The following is a 17,374-nucleotide window of genomic DNA, read 5'->3' on the forward strand; positions in this document are numbered from 1 at the left end:
GTAGTTCCGGAAGGATCTTACAAGAACACACGAATGATGAGGAAGTGAACCCGCCTTACTGCTGATAAGGACAAAGTCTCAATGGTCTGGACGGGAGGTCTGACAGCCACAACATTCCCTTAAGCCAAAGCCTAAACCGGAGCAAGGCCCTCACGCTCTTCAACTCCGGGAAGGCGGAGAGAGAGGACGAAGTACAGAAGGCAAGTCTGAACCTAGCAGGGTTGGTTCGTGAGGTTTAAGGACAGACCCGGTCCCCGTACATCAAACTGCAAGGTCAAGCAGCAAGGGCTGATGGAGAAGCTGCAGCGAGTTCTCCAGAAGATCTAGCGGAGATCATTCACGAAGGGGGCTCCGCAGTCCTACACCACGGATTTGCAGTGTGGACGAAACAGCCTTCTCTCAGAGGAAGATGCCATCTAGGACTTTCACAGCTAGAGAGGGAAGGGCAGGGCCTGGCTTCAAAGCTTCAAACGACTGGCTGGCCATCTTGTCAGGGGCTCATGCAGCTGCTGACTTTAAGCTGAAGCCTGTGCTCGCTGAAAATCCTAGCGACCTGCAGAATTACGCTACATCCACTCTGCCTGTGCTCTACCCACAGAATGACAAAGCCCAGACAGTACATATGTTTACAACATGGTGTAATAAATATTTCAAGCTGGCTGTTGAGGCCTACTGCTCAGAAGATTCCCGTCAAAACATTACTGCTCATTGACCATGCACCTGGTCCCCCACGAGCTCTGACGGAGATGTACAAGGAGCCTGCTGCGGTTTGCACACCTGCTGATACGCATCCATTCTGCAGCCCATGCAACCAGGAGTGATTTCAAGTCTTATTATTTATGAAACACATTTTGTAAGACTATGGCTGCCATAGACAGTAATTCCTCTTGTGCATCTGGACAGAGTAAACTGAAAACCCTCTGGAAAGGATTCACCATTCTGGATGCCTTAAGAACATTCGATTCATGGGAAGAATTCAGAATATCAACATGAAGAGAACTCTGGAAGACGCGGATTCCAAACCTCACTGATGACTCTGAGGGGGTCATGATTCCCATGGAGAAGTCACTGCAGATGAGGTAGAAACAGCAAGAGAACTAGAACTAGAAGTGGAGCCTGAAGATGGGACTGAACTACTGTGATTTTGTGACCAAACTTTATGATGAGGAGATGCGTCTTGTGGATGAGCAAAGATGCTTGAGTTGGGACTGACTCCCAGTGAAGAGGCTGTGAAGATTGTTGCAAAGACAACAAAGGATTGAGAATATTACATATACTTAGTTGTTATAAGGCGGAGGCAGGGTTTGAGAGAAAGGACTCCCCATTTTTTCCACTGTAAATATTTATATTTTTATATTAATTTTATGTCTCAAAATTGAGAATCTGTGTATGTATTAGTATTCTATCTTAATTTCATGTTATATTATAAAGATTTTTATGTAACTGAACACGTAGAAAGCCATTATTCTCAAAAGGTATTATTCTAATAACTACATAATACTCCATCACGTAAATATACAAAAATATATTTTCCTCTTAGGAGACACTTGGGTTTTTTTGTTTTTCTTTTTTTCTTTCCCAAATCTTCACCACCATAATGATGTTCTAAGTATCCTTCTACATAAATCCTTATTTGTCTTCATTATTACTCCTTAGAAGACATTCTCAGATATGGACATAGTGAGTCAAATAACATGATGATTTTTAAAGCAAAAAAGTGATCCTTGAGGCTGAGTTGTAAAGAAGCTGCAGGGGCAAACCCAGGAGCAATGCCAGGAACCTTTCCCAAGCACAAAGGAAAACGAGGAGTCAACACTCATTTTCTCCATCATGGGAAGGCAGCCTGCTCAGAGGTGTGGCTTCCATTTTGTCCTCCACCTTTTTGCTGGAGAAATGGGAAATCCGAGTTCAGAGGACAAATATTTCTTTCATATCACTGGCCACCGACCTCTGACAACTCTCACAAGAACACCCAGGGTCTTTGCATAGCCCACAATACCTGCCCACTCTGGCCCTCCCACCCCCTTCCCTACTCTTCCTTCAGTGCTTCAAACATGCCAAGCTCCTTCAAGAGCCTTAGTCCAACCTTTTCTGTCTGGAATGTTTTCCTCACACTCTTTACGTGATCCAGCACTTTCTCTCCCTTTAGGACTCCGTTTTAAACACACCTCCTCAGAGAGTTCCTACCTAGGTCACTCAAAATGTTATTACTTCATAGCACTTACTAAAACTGGCAATTATTTTACTTATTTCTCTGCTTAGTTTGTTTTTTCCTTCTGTCTCCCATCCATGATGGGAGAGGAGGTTCTGAGAATGCCATATCAAGTCAGGAATCCTTGGAGCCTAACAACAATGATTGGCACGAAGTAGGCATTCCCTATTTGTGTTGAATTTCTGATGAATTTGGCCAATTGTGGCAGTGGGACCAAGTGTATAGTAAGAGATGTGGACTCTCAAGCCAGATTTTGCAGGGATGGACCTGAACTACAGGTCCAAGGTTGAGCTGATCATTACTTGATGTTCTAGCTGAATGAGGTCTCTCAAAGATGTCCATGTCTTCATCCCTGGAACCTGTGAATGTCTCAGAATGAAATAATGATGTCTTCTTCGCCCAACAGCCAAACAAGCCATCCCAAGGCCAGGGCAGCAAGATCCAGGTGCAAAGGCCAGGGCTCTATGGAGTAAGCCCCGGGTGCAGTGGAAATCTGACCTGCAGTATCACAGCATCTTCTGGAGCCCAAGACCAGCCCAGACACAAGTCAAAGCGGGTACACACCTGCCGACACCTGAAGATGCTGTCTGTGGGAGCCCAGCGTGAGGAAGTGCCCTGATGCTAAACAACGCACACTCAGACAGCAGACTTTGGTGTGCCTCTGAAATTAGCCCCTTACTGACTAGCTAGGTAGCCCTGCACAAGTCCTCTAACCCAGAGGAGATTTGGTTTTCTCATCTGTAACACGGCATTGACTCCAATTGACCGACAGTGGTAAAATACTATCAGGCCCATTGGCTGCTACGGAGAACTCATTCCTGAAAGGGTCGAATGATGCAGCAAACGTCACTGTTGACTTATTTTAACAAACTGCCACAGCCACCCCACCTTCAGCAACCACCACCCTCAAAAGTCAGCAGCCAGTGACGTCAACACAAGACCCTCCACCAGTGAAAAAACTAGGACTTGCTGAAAGTTTCTATGATGGTTAATATTTTTTAGCAATAAAATATTTTTCAATTACAGTATATACCATTTTTCAGACATAATGCTATTGCACACTTAACAGACTACAGTATGATGTAAGCATAACTTCCGTATGTGCTGGGAAACCAAAAAATTCCTTTGGCTCGCTTCATTGAAAAATCCACCTTGCTGCAGTGGTCTGGGACCCAAACCACAATTTCCCTGAGGTGTGCCTAAGTTCCCAGCATGTCTGAGGTAACTCAGTGAGATTTAAGCCATTGTTGGTTGTCATTCATACTGGAATAAAATTCATACAATTTTCTCAAAGAAAAACAGAACATGTATGTTGAATCAAGCAGATTTTCTGAGTTTTTAACTTGGCATAAGCTAAAGGACAATAAGGGTCATTAGCACATGACGTATACCAACCAACAGAAAATAATAAACATGTACTTTCTTGGAAGTTTGAGGAGACAAGACCAACCAGCATTCTTAGTTCCCACTGTGTCCTTCTCCCATTTGTCCTCCAGTTAGAACAATAGAAAAAAATAAAAAATAAATTTTACAGTTACCACAAGTCAGTCTTGTCATGAAATCTCTCCTTCAGACATTTAGCTACGTCATGTTCACATACACCTGCATCTTTATGGGAATTATTTCCACTGTCAAGTTAGGATGTAAATCAAAGGATATATGACGAAAAAACCAGCGATTACCAGTACTTTTTCTGCAAACCCCACTACTGCCAAATTTCTTCAAGGCACATTTAAAAAATTAAAAACGTGTTCATTTTCAATTAAACTAATTCAAACAAGAAACATTCCTTCAACATTCTTACAACATGCTGCAACGTCCACAGAAGATTATGAAACAACACCTTTTAGGACTTCCAAGCCTCCTTGTGAAGTGCCGTCTTCGGGTATGCTACTGTCTCCCCTCCACCAGCCCATGGGATAAGCCCACATTTCAAGAGAACTAAATGCTTGTTGACCTGCTTTCACAGTTAAAAGCAATTAAAATATTCAAGAGATGCACTGTCCACCACAGCAGCCACTAGTCACATGGCTACCAAGCACCGGAAACATAGCTAGTTCCAACAGAGCCACACTGAAAATGTGAAAGACACTAAGAAGAGAATATGGTATCTCACTAATAATTTTTATATTAACTAGCTATTAGCATATTTTATATATGTTAGTTCAGATAAAATGTTAATATCCCTCTTAAAAAAAACCTTCTTAAATGTGATTACCAGAAGACCTGTAATTAGATCCACGACTCACATTATAATCCTCTACATAGGTAGTCCTGCTACATTTGACCTACCCTTTTTTTTAATCCAGTCTTTTTATGTGTCATAAAAGAGATCTGTGCATCATAAATCAAAGGCAGTCTTCATCCAGAGGGGAACCCAATCCACAAAGTAAGCTACAAAAAGGGGCCAGTATTACCATTCAAGGTCATTCTTCATAGGCTTCACAAGAAAGCTGCTGAGAAACAGGTTTACATACATACATAGTGTATGTACGAAAACATACACCAGAGGTTTCAAATCTAAGTCACCTGGTAAATGATCATGAATTCCTCGGTTTATGGGTGTAGTGCAGACTCTATTGAAATCCAGAGAATTATCCAATATGGCATTTATCCTTCGAAAGATATTGGCATTGCTACAAGTGGAGAGCGCGGGTGCTTCCTGGTTGTCCCAGCAATCTTTTATCCGCCCAGCTTCTTCTTCCTAGATGCAGGAAAAAGATATTTAGGTTTTCATCCTAGACAAAAAAAAAAAGACACTTAGTTTTTTTCCATACTCCTTTATGGTAAATAACCCCCCCCCTTTCTCCCAAGCCAACAGTGAGTTAGATAAAGTAACAAGGACTTGAATTTTTTGCATATATATTAAAACACTTAATGAATCCTATAATGAGCAAGGTTTCCTGAGAGGACTGTAAGAGGGAAAAAGAAAAACACAGAAAAATACAAGATACTGCCCCCAAGAACCTTCTAATCTAATGAGACTTGTATAGGAATTAGTATGGTGTGGCAGCAGCAACTGTAGAACCAGAAAATTCTGGAGGAAGATCTATGTAACAGAATATTATCTTGAAATTTAAAAAATGAGGGGCACCTGGGTGGCTCAGTTGTTAAGCGTCTGCCTTCTGCTCAGGTCATGGTCCCAGGGTCCTGGGATCAAGTCTCACATCCCACCTCCCTGCTCAGCCTGAAACCTGCTTCCCCCTCTCCCACTCCCCTTGCTTGTATTCCCTCTCTCACGGTCTCTGTCAAATAAATAAAAAAACTTTAAAAAAGAAATCTAAAAAATGAAGCACCTGGGCACCTGAGTGGCTCAGTCAGTTGAGCATCTGACCTGGTTTCCGCTCAGGTCGTGATCTCATCAGGGTCCCGGGATCCAGCCCTGCATCAGGCTCCCTGTGATTGTCTCCCTCTCCCTCAGCCCCTCCTCACTGTGTGTTTTCTCTCTTAAATACGTAACTCTTTTTTAAAAAATGAAGCACTGATATGTGCTTCCCGTGAATAAACCTCAAGCACCTGATGCTAAGTGAAAGAAGCCAGTCACAAAAGACCACCTACTATGAGCCCATTTATAGGAAATGTCCAAAACAGACAAATCTAATCTATAGGAGTTGCCTTCATCTAGGGGTGAAGAGAGAAGAAGGTTTGGAAATGGTGGCTAACGGGTTCAAGGTTCCTTTCTGAGATACTGAAAACATTCTAAAATTAGATTATGGTGATGATCACAAAACTGTAACTATACTAAAAAAAAAAAAAATCACGGAATTTTATGGTAATGTGGATTATAGCTCTACATAGCTGTTTAAAAAGTTTGGTTCTGCCCTTTATTTATTGTCAGTTGCTTAACCTCTTTGTCTCAGTTTCCCCATTTGTGAAACAGGAAGAGTACCTACCACCCTTTTTTCCCTACCACGCTTTTGACAAAATGTAATAAAGCACTTAACATGGCCTGGCATACGGTGGCTGCTATTTCCACACCTAAAGGCACAGGAGAAGACATGGTAAAAGCACCAAGAGCAGTACAAGCATCACCCAAAGGAATTGTTCCAGTGGTACAACTGAACATAGTCATTAGAAGTACAGAACTCGTTTAAGACCCTGAACTTGCAATGCAGATAGACAATCCAACACCCCCTGCCGCAATCAGAGCGATTCTCTTGGTATTATTCTCTACTCAGTAGACAACACCAGCATCCACCAGGTGTCCCAGACAGAAATCTGGGACCATTCTTCACTCTCTCACTCAGGATATCCGAAGCCTGACATAGTTAGCCAGGACATACTGGCTGACAGAGTCATTTCTAAGGGAAGTCTGACTCATCTGCTCCACAATTCCAGATAACCTCGAGGAAAAGAAACAAAACTCACACGAAGTAAGGCAACTAGCACCTAGAATCTTATCGCTGGTCACTTCAAAACCAAACTTTTAAAAAGCTGGGTGTCTCTATGTTTAGCCTATTAAAATTCAGGTACGCATGAGAATAACCAGAAGTGCCTAAGAGTTTTATCAACTTTGCAGGATGGCCTTAAAGAGTCAAACTTGAGTCCCACAGCATTCTCAATCTCTTTAAAAGACTGGTATCCTCTGCAAGCTGTCAGGAGGAACAGAACACACAGTCCTGCAAGGTTGTTTTCCCATGCCCTCCAGAGAGTCACCACACACAAGGCCCCTTTCACAACTGTAGATTTCGAAGATGATTCTCAGCCTCACTAAGGCAACATCACAAAGGGTAAGATGCAAGCATTTACCATCAATCTGCAGGTCTTAGGGCTACAAACTTCACTCATTTGCTGCCTCATCAACATTAACCAACTGCCTGCTATGTACAGTGAGCAACCAAAGTGTAGGCAGATTAGACACACTCAACCAAAAGATTTCTGAAGTCTAGAAGGGGAACGAAGATCTGATCATGCTGTCAACAGCCACCACACAAGCTACAGCTTGCTGTGGTCAAACACTGTCCTCTCAGCCAAGGGCGCTCGGAGCTCACTGTCTGCTCGGCCAAGGGTGTGCCTGAAAGTAAAGGTAGGAAGAAAGTCTGAAGCACAAAGAAGACAGAGGGGCATTATAGAAAGTTGTCCAGTGTGGCAAACCATGGGTATACAAGAGCGAGAACTGGAAAGAAGGCCTCATGCTAGGTTAAGGAGTTAGAATTATCTCCTACATTAGACGTTTCCAAATTTTAAAAGGCCCCTCTTAATACACAAATACTAATCTGATTTTAATTCACCAGTACAGATGTGCTATTGATCTGTGGATTCCCAGATCCTGGCAAGGAGGTAAACATTATATTTGTGTCTCAGGAGACCTTGAGCAACCATGAAAGAGAACAGGAGGAACCAGTGAGGGAAGTGCCACAGTTGTCTGGGGAAGACACGGACCCAGAGGCCCTCTGGGAGAAACCCACTTCCCCAGGAGAAGGGCGAAGTCTAAGAATCTTACCATCTCAAGCAGCCTGAAAAGACCCAGTTTAGAAATGCACTTGGCCAAAGCTACCCCACTCCAAATCCCATTTGGAACATATACCGTAACTTCAAACCCCAGGCAAATGCCATCTGGAGTGCCTCCCTACCCCCCTTCCTCTCAGGTACACCAAAAGGAAATGGGGTGTTTGATTAGTATCCCAAACTGCTTGATCACATCAGTAAGTACCAATGGTTTGCCTTAAAAAACCAATTTGGAAGGGGGGGGCAGGAAGAGCAAAGCTAGCAACGTCAGAGGGGAAGCAGACCTACCACTGTGCTTAGGGGCACAACAGGAATAAAAGGCATACTACGGCTTCATGTGGCTTTTATATTCATGTGAACACATGTAACATGCTTGGCACAGGACTTGGCACATGGTTACACACTGAACAGAGAATGCTGGCTGTCAGCAGTATCATCACGATTACTCCAAGGGGTCAGAGGCCAGCACAAGCATCCCTGAAGAAAAGACCATTTGCTATTGAAAGGAAAAAATGTACTGAGGACAAAGCCAACTATTCTTTTGAAGACCCCAGGCCCTTCCATGCTTAATTTTCTTAATCCTTTTACCCAGAAATTTTAATTAAAAGGACTGAAGACAGGATACAAATTGAACTGCCTAAAACATGTACCTAACAACACAATTTAGTGATCCTTCAAACTCTCCAGCTAAAAGAATTCAGCTTCTCATTTTCAAAACACAGACCTTTCATCCACACCTATTACTTTGTATACTCTATCTTAACTGATGCGTAGGTCTGAGCTCATACCAATGTTTTACCATAAAGAAAAAGTCCCCCCTCCCTTGTTATACCACTGTTGTCTGATACTTTTCATGGTTATTTTTGGCATATTTTGCCTCAAAGTGAGGTCATTTGCGGGTTTTTTTTTTAAAACCTTTATTTGGTCTTTCACAATGGACAGGAAAGGAGGCTTTAAGAGGATCAGAGACTTGGAATGCAAATCATAATGCTATTGAGAACCACGGCTCAAAAGAGCAAATTACTTGGCGATGCTAGTAATTCTTACTGTCACTGGCTAAAAATGGTGTTGAGACAAAACTAGCTGTACCTCCTTATTGTCAGAAAGAACAGTTCATGAGGAATCTCTGCTAATACAAGCTATTTTATAGCAGGTCTCAATGTTCTCCTCAACAGGTAAAAGCTGGCATTCCTATCATGACACACTGGTCTCCTACAGCAATAATTTTCAGCTGGGAGGGGGAAGGAGACAAGTCAGAAAAAAGCATTCCCCTTTTCCACAAGGGAAGAGTCTTCCCCAAAACTGAATCACTGTTTCACAAAGCAGAATGAACACAGGCTTTGGAGTAGAAATACTAACACTTAAGTATCTTTTAGGAGCCTTGGTATCCTCGGGTATAAAACGGAGTACCATCTACTTCGCAGACTTTGTAGTAATGAGGAATCCATAAAGTACATGGCTAGGCTCATCCCAGTCAAGTTCACCAAGAAGCCCATTCACTTGGTTAGCACTTCTCGCTCTTTTTTTTTTAAAGATTTATTTATTGGGGCGCCTGGGTGGCTCAGTGGGTTAAGCCGCTGCCTTCGGCTCAGGTCATGATCTCAGGGTCCTGGGATCGAGCCCCGCATGGGGCTCTCTGCTCGGCAAGGAGCCTGCTTCCTCCTCTCTCTCTGCCTGCCTCTCTGCCTGCTTGTGATCTCTGTCTGTCAAATAAATAAATTTTTTTAAAAAAATTATAAAGATTTATTTATTTATTTATTTAACAGACATCACAAATAGACAGAGAGGCAGGCAGAGAGAGAGAGAGGAGGAAGCAGGCTCTCTGCTGAGCAGAGAGCCCCATGCGGGGCTTGATCCCAGGACCCTGGGATCATGACCTGAGCCAAAGCCAGAGGCTTTAACCCACTGAGCTGCCCAGGCGCCCCTCAGTTGGTTAGCACTTCTAACTGGAGGGTTTTCTGCACGTGTGGTTTGAAACTATCACTCATAACGCTTTAAAAATCTGAACCCATACCACCTTGCTAGGTTTTCTACTTAAAGATTAAGACCCCAAATTTCATACTTATTTGTATGCTAGAATTGCTTAATTCGAAAACCTTGGCCTTGCCTTTGGAGACCATATAACCCAGCATCAACATGGTGATGGCATGGCCATTCTTTAGGTCTGTGGATACTTAATGGTCATAAATAAATACCAAGGCTACAACCTCTACGTTGATTATAACTCAGTTTGCCATTAATAAAAAACACAGTACCTATATCAGAGACCCGGTCAAGACTATTCCTGCTAATCATTTACCATGGCTTCATGGAAAAGCCAGTTGAGAGACTTATCGGGAATACTGTCTGAATGACACACAGTTTATTCTTCCAGATGAAGTTTTAACCAGGGGTCCATGGACTGGAAAATACTAAGCCTCCAGCAAAATGATGTTCACATTAAAAACTTTTTGTGAGGAGGGGCACCTGGGTGGCTCAGTGGGTTGAGCCACTGCCTTCGGCTCAGGTCATGATCTCAGGGTCCTGGGATCGAGCCCCGCATCGGGCTCTCTGCTCATCAGGGAGCCTGCTTCCTCCTCTCTCTCTGCCTGCCTCTCTGCCTGCTTGTGATCTCTGTCAAATAAATAAATAAAATCTTTAAAAAAAATTTTTTTGTGAGGATAAGATATTCTAATTAGAGGGGCTTTTTTTTAGATGAAAGCATTAATCTTGAACATTTTATTTTAAATTAAAACACACCAATAGAAGGGCATCTGGCTGTCTCAATCAGTTAAGCATTTGCCTCTTGATCTTGGGGTTGTGAGTTCAAGTCCCACCCTGGGTGTAGAGATTACAAATAGAAAAAAGAAAAAAAAAAGACATGACACATCAACAGAAAACAATAAACTTAGATGCCCCCAAAAGAACTGGTTCAGAGATTTACTTTGGCAATTTGCCTTTATTTTTACAGTAATAAAGCTGAGCAAAACCTCTATAGCATTTATACTCATGATTTTGGAAATACTATTTAACTACAACTTTTTTTTTTTTTTTTTTTGACAGAGAGAGAGATCATAGGTAGGCAGAGAGGCAGGCAGAGAGAGAGAGGAGAAAGCAGGCTCCCCGCTGAGCGGAGAGCCCAATGTGGGGCTCGATCCCAGGATCCTGAGATCATGACCTGAGCCGAAGGCAGAGGTTTAACCCACTGAGCCACCCAGGCGCCCCTTAACTACAACTTTGAACAGACCTTATATGAATACCCACTTAGAAAATTATTATTCAGACAAAAGACTAAGAAATGCTACAGTTTCACCTGAGGAATGGATATGTTTTCTTTAGGGAAAAATGTAAATCATCTAGCCAAATTCCCATGTGTGCTTTGTCACCTGGTCATTGAAAGTCAGTTTCTGCTTGAACTTTACTGACTTTACAGTTAAGAAATGCTTCCCTATGGGGCGCCTGGGTGGCTTAGTGGGTTAAGCCTTTGCCTTCAGCTCAGGTCTTGATTCTGCACAGCAGGGAGCCTGCTCCACACCGCCCCACCCCACCGCCTGCCTCTCTGCCTACTTGTGATCTCTTTCAAGTAAATAAACAAAATCTTTAAAATAAATAAATAAATAAAATCTTTTTTTTAAAAAATGGTTCTCTAGATTTTTCTCCTTGACCCTTACTTGACCATTCTTAACTGAACTTCCACCTCAGGTCTTCTGTGCAACACTGTAAGAACTTAAAATTTATTGGGTTGGTCCATACAAAACTGTCAACATTCTACCTTTTGCAACCAACAAAATGGCAGTTTCACAAAGTCCAATCTAATATTTCATAAATATTAAAAACCTGTTAGGTTAGATGTTGAGATTACAGGTAAATAAAACATAATCCTTGGCCTAAGGAGAATTAGTCAAGCAGGAGAAAGAAATCTAGTTAGGTAAGTGGAGGTTCAGTACAAAATGCTACATATACAAGAGAGAAGTAAATAAGGTATCTGGAATGGCCTGACAACTTGGACTTTTAAGCTAGAGAATGAAAAATCAGAATTTCTCTAAGCGTGGGAAAGGACAGAGAACATAGAGAGTGGATACAGAACACAGTAAACTCAAGAAAAGGAAGTGGCAGAACAGGGCTGGACAGGGAGGGTCACCAGGAACAAAGAAGAAATGGCTGCAGGTCCTTACTTGGAGAAATACAAAGTGAATCCATCACCAGATACAAGACTCAAGATAGCGCTCCTTCTTTCTCTGCCTTCATGATCTGACCTTCCGCCTTCTTCTCCACTGCTTCCTTCCCATCAGTCTGTAAGTATGCCCAAGGATCTCTCATCCTAAAAACACCAACACAGGGGCGCCTGGGTGGCTCAGTGGGTTAAAGCCTCTGCCTTCAGCTCAGGTCATGATCTCAGGGTCCTGGGATCGAGTCCCGCATCGGGCTCTCTGCTAGGCGGGGAGCCTGCTTCCTCCTCTCTCTCTCTCTACTTGTGATCTCTCTCTCTGTCAAATAAAAAAAAAATTTAAAAAAAAAAAAAAAAAACAAAAAAAAAAACACCAACACACCTTGTTGACTTAAAACTCCTCCCAAGCCACTGCCTTCTTTCTCTTGCTCTACTACCACCCTTCTAGAAAATATGCTATACTTGGGGTGCCTGGGTGGCTCAGTGGGTTAAGCCGCTGCCTTCGGCTCAGGTCATGATCTCTGGGTCCTGGGATCAAGTCCCGCATCGGGCTCTCTGCTCAGCAGGGAGCCTGCTTCCCTCTCTCTCTCTCTGCCTGCCTCTCCATCTACTTGTGATCTCTCTCTGTCAAATAAATAAATAAAAATCTTTAAAAAAAAAAAAAAAAGAAAGAAAGAAAATACGCTATACTTACTTTTTAACCTTCTGCTTGTCCTCTTAACCCACAATATCCAGCTAGTATGACCCCCTCCCACATAGACACACACACACAAACACTACAGAACTGCTGCTAAATTAATTACTTCATAATTGCCAAACCCAACCAATATTTCAGGTTTATCTTACTTGGTATCTTTGGAGATCTGATCCTTAACCATTCTCCACTTGCTGAATTCAGGAACCCCCTTCTCACTGATTGTTCTTTTCTGGTTAGTTTTCAGTTTCTACAGGATACAGCCAATGCAACACACACACACACACACACACACACACACACACACACCCCTACACATACACTCACTCTCTCTCTGGAAAAGGAAATATTACAATTTCCAAGACAGGTTTATGAGAACATTAAGGGATATTTAATACCATGACTGCTCAAGAATATCCAGAACACATGGTCACTGCAACCGTAGCTCTTGTCCCACTTACCTGTCAAACTGTTAGCTAGATGGGCTGTTAGCTCTGTGTTTGATAAACGCTAAGGTCTTGATCTAAGCAGGACCTTGATCTAAGCAGCACTCAGCATACCTGCAGATTGGCAGGGACTCAACACAGACAGCCCAGGAGAGGCAGACCCACATCACGCCACTTTCACAGGTATGTTCTACCACCTCGATCCAACCTCCACCACCAGCAGTGACTCCTTTCTTCAATGTTAAGATCAAAATCAATATTCAGTCACCAAGTCCATCTCTTCTGTCAGATCTGACCTTCCGCTTTCTTCTCTAAGCAATTCACAGTCATTTCAGGAATTGGGGTTTTAAACCCCTTGGACCAGAGACAATTCACATGAACAATAAACAAAGAACTCATAAACAACATAACCTGGTGACTGCAGACCCAGAGGTTATAATTACATTTACGGACTGTATTTGCATCATATGCCAGGAGCCATTCTGGAGACAGGATAAATAAGATAATCCGTGCACCCAAGGAGTGAGTCTAATGGGAACACAAGCACGTAAACAAGCATGTGCTGTATGGTAAGTCCAACAATATATAGAGAAATAACAAGAGTAGTAGGAAGGTGAGAAGATAAAAAGGTTTTACCAAACAGTTATAGGAGTGGGGAGGGCATTCTAGGTACAAAGAACAACATGTACAAAAGGCAAGGAGTTATGAAACAGGGATGCTTTTAGGCAACTAGAAGTACAATAATGCTAGAATTTTAAGTGCAAGGGACACCATCCTATGACCCAGCATTGCACTCAGGCTCGTTAATGCAAGGGAAAAGATGGACTGTAAAAAGGCACGTACAAGAACAGTCACAGCAGTTTTAGTGATACTCAAACTCTGAAGAGAAGCAAAAACTAATGCCCATTGTGTTAGTGGTCCCCAAGACCCCCCTTACTAGGTTTGATGATTCACTAGAAGAATCACAGGACGCAGCATACAGTTGTACTAAGCACATTTGGCTAACATTTATCACAACCAGAAGATATGGAGGAAAACCAGCAAAGGGAAAAAGTCTATGGGACAAAGTGTGGAAGAAATCAGGTAAAACTTTTTTTTAAGATTTTATTTATTTGAGAGAGAGAGAGAGTGCATAAGAGGGGGGAAGGTCAGAGGGAGAAGCAGACTCCCCGCTGAGCAGGGAGCCCAATGCAGGACTCGATCCTCAGACTCCAGGATCAGGACCTGAGCTGAAGGCAGTCACTCAACCAAGTGAGCCACCCAGGCACCCCCAGGTACAAACTTTCCAGGGTCCTCTTCCAAGGGATTCACACAACATAAGCTTAACTGCTTAGCTCCCCCAGCAGTAAGCTGGGATGACACACAGGAGTTTTTGCCAATCAGGGAAGCTTGCTGAAGACTTAGCGTCCTGGGTTTTTATTGAGGGGTGGTCACACAGACAGCCTCTGCCTGGAATATGCCCAAATTCCAGACCCCAGGAAGCAAGCAGGTGTTCAGCATCCATCACACTGTTTGCACAGTTTAGGTGTAGTAAGTCACTACTGGTTCTGGGACAACAGCAATAAACTTGGACTTCATGGCAACTTGTAGAAATCTCAGATACTAAATTAAGCGGGGGGAAAAGGTCAGACTCAGGAGGGTACATGCTACAGAATTTCATTTTAAGTTCAAAAATAGGCAAAACCAATTGAGGACAACACAAGTCAGAGTAAGAGTTAATCCTGGTGGAGGGGGGCGGGGGGCAGGGCACAGAGATACCAAGCTGGAAAGCGCACAAGGGAACCTTAATGAGTACTGTAAATGTTCGGTATCTTCATTAGTGTGGCCATTACTTCGGTGTATAAAAATAATACAAACATGTAAAATAGACTACGTTATACACTTAAAAATAGTGCCTTTTACTATGCCATACAGACGTTCTCAATTTTTAAATATTTTTTAAAGATTTATTTATTTATTTGAAAGAGAGCAAGCAAACGCATGAGCAGGGTGGGGGCGGAAGCTGACTCCCAAGGAGCAGTGAGTCTGATGCGGGACTCGATCCCAGGACCCTGAGATCATAATCCGAGCCAAAGGCAGACGCTTAACCCACTGAGCCACCCAGGCACCCCTCTCTCTCAATTTTAAAAAAGATCAGAGGAGACCAGTAGGGATTAAACTCGGCCATTAAACTGAAGCCAGATCATGATGGGCTTTGTGTGCTACCACCAGTGGTCCTGACCTTCACTGTGCAGTGGTGGTTCTCCAAGGGAGGACTTGTGGACCCACAGAGGTCCCAAGACCCTTCCAAAGGTCGACAAAGCTGAAACTACTTTCATAATTCTAAGATACCAATTTCTTTTCTGACTACTAAGCCGACATTTGCAATGATGGTACAAAAATAATTGGAGTGGGTAAAACTGGCATCTTAGCAGGAATCAAGGCAAGGCAATGCCAATAAACTGTGGTAAGCAGTTACGGCACTCTCCGTGCTCTTCAATCCCAGAAACAGCCAGGTTCTCTGACCAAGGTCCTTGAGAAAGCATTAAAAATGTATTTATTAAGTCCTGACCCTTGAGTACGGGCCTTCAATATTCTGTGAGACAAATGGGAAGCAAGCATGAAGCCCAGTTGCTGCATATTGAAGTATAATAGTTGTTTCAAGGCCACAAATTTATGTGACTGAGTTTCAGAAAGAATTAGCTTTTGTTTGTTTAATGAAACCTCTTTTTTACTTGAAAGAGCTGACCTACTATGGTTATCAAACTTTGGGTATTTGGCAAACATTCTCTTGAAAACAAAGCAAGCTAGACACTTCAAATAAAATACTAATGGTCTGTACTTGTTGCCAATGATTAAAGTTTGAGCTTTGAAGGAAAAAACAGAACTCTGGGAAATTTTCACCTACACCCTTCCTCAATACTTTAAGACTTCTCTGTGAAACTGGTGGTGGTATTAACTAGCGTGTCAGCATAGTATGTATATGTGTATATGTAATACATTTACTATGCAATATTGCATAACAGTGAACCAGTATTTGCCAAACGACTGAAGTATAGTGTTACAAAATCAGGCATGGGTGAATGAGCTAGCCAAAGTACAGGAGGATCAATATGCTTTAATGTAACAGAGTTAAGAACAGTATACCCATCTGGCTTCAGATTCCATGTTGCAACTGACCTTGAGGAAGTTAAAACTTGCAGAGTTTTGGTGTAGTATCAAAGAGGAATACCCACAATGAAATGAAAAGGCTACCCAAAGAGTCCTCCCCTTTCTAACTACATATCTGTGTGAGGCCAAATTTTCTTCATATATTTCAACCAAAACAACATATGGCAACAAATTAAATATAGAAACAGACTGGAAAAGCCAGCTATCTTCTAATAAAGCTGATATTGAAGAGATTTGCAAAAATGTAAAAGAATGCTCACTCTTCCCATTTTCCTTTGTTTTCAAAAATCTAATTGTGTTAATATGTAATGGATTTGTAACTTTAAGATTAATTTATTTTTCCAGTTGTAATTTCTAATGGGCAAGTATCAATAGATACGATCCACATACACAAAAGCTCTTGAGGTCCTCAGTAACAGAGTGCTGAGAGGAAAATGTCTGAGAACCTCTGCCTTTATGGAACAGGTGATCAAACTGGCACTTTTTGAAGATCTTACATGAACATCCAGGCAGAAATCCAACCATCCTGAAAGACTGAAGAAATGTTTCTAAGGGCATAGTGAACTTGGGGAAAAGACTCTCAGAAATGCACGCGTGAGAAGGGAGAGGAGCTCTGATGTCCCATCTCAAGGCTTTAAGAGATGAGCAAAGGGTGGGCCAGTCAAGATGAGGAGGGAGCTACTCGGTAGAAAAGCTTGATGGAAAAGAGCTAAGCAAAGCCAGTAAGGCTGGCTGCTCGAGAGGAGTGCTGTACGAAGACATGGTCTCAACATGGGAGAGACATGATCGTGTTTACAGACAGAGGTGGAAGGTGTGGCAGCAACAATGCACCAAAAGGTCCTGAGAGTGTGAGAAAGATGGACTCCAATGCACAAAATTGCTCCCTGAATAGGGGATAAGCCACTCCTGCAATAGCCAGAGATAGGGAATGTAATCGGAGCCAAGTCCAGTTGGAGAAAGAACAGGACCTAGATGACCAACTGTGCAGGACCCAGAGTGTCTTTTGGTGCACGCAAGAACATATAAGCCTGTATTAGTCTCCCATTGCAAAGGAAAAGATATGCTTAGAGAAATTGAAAATCTTGTTCAAAAATCAACCAGTTAACAGAGCACAAGGACTCAAATCAGGATATCAGACTCCACATCTCCTCTTCCTCCACTTCAAGACAGCATGAGAAATGGAGAGGAGGAGAGGAGACCGAGCAGGCCAGGGAACTGCTCTGTGGCAACTCTGAAGCTGTATCGGAGGCTCTCACAAGGGCAGGGAAAAACTGTTC

Source organism: Enhydra lutris, unplaced genomic scaffold (genome assembly GCF_002288905.1).
Source record: "Enhydra lutris kenyoni isolate GAN:26980312 unplaced genomic scaffold, ASM228890v2 scaffoldscaffold29, whole genome shotgun sequence".
Taxonomy (NCBI): Eukaryota; Metazoa; Chordata; class Mammalia; order Carnivora; family Mustelidae; genus Enhydra; species Enhydra lutris.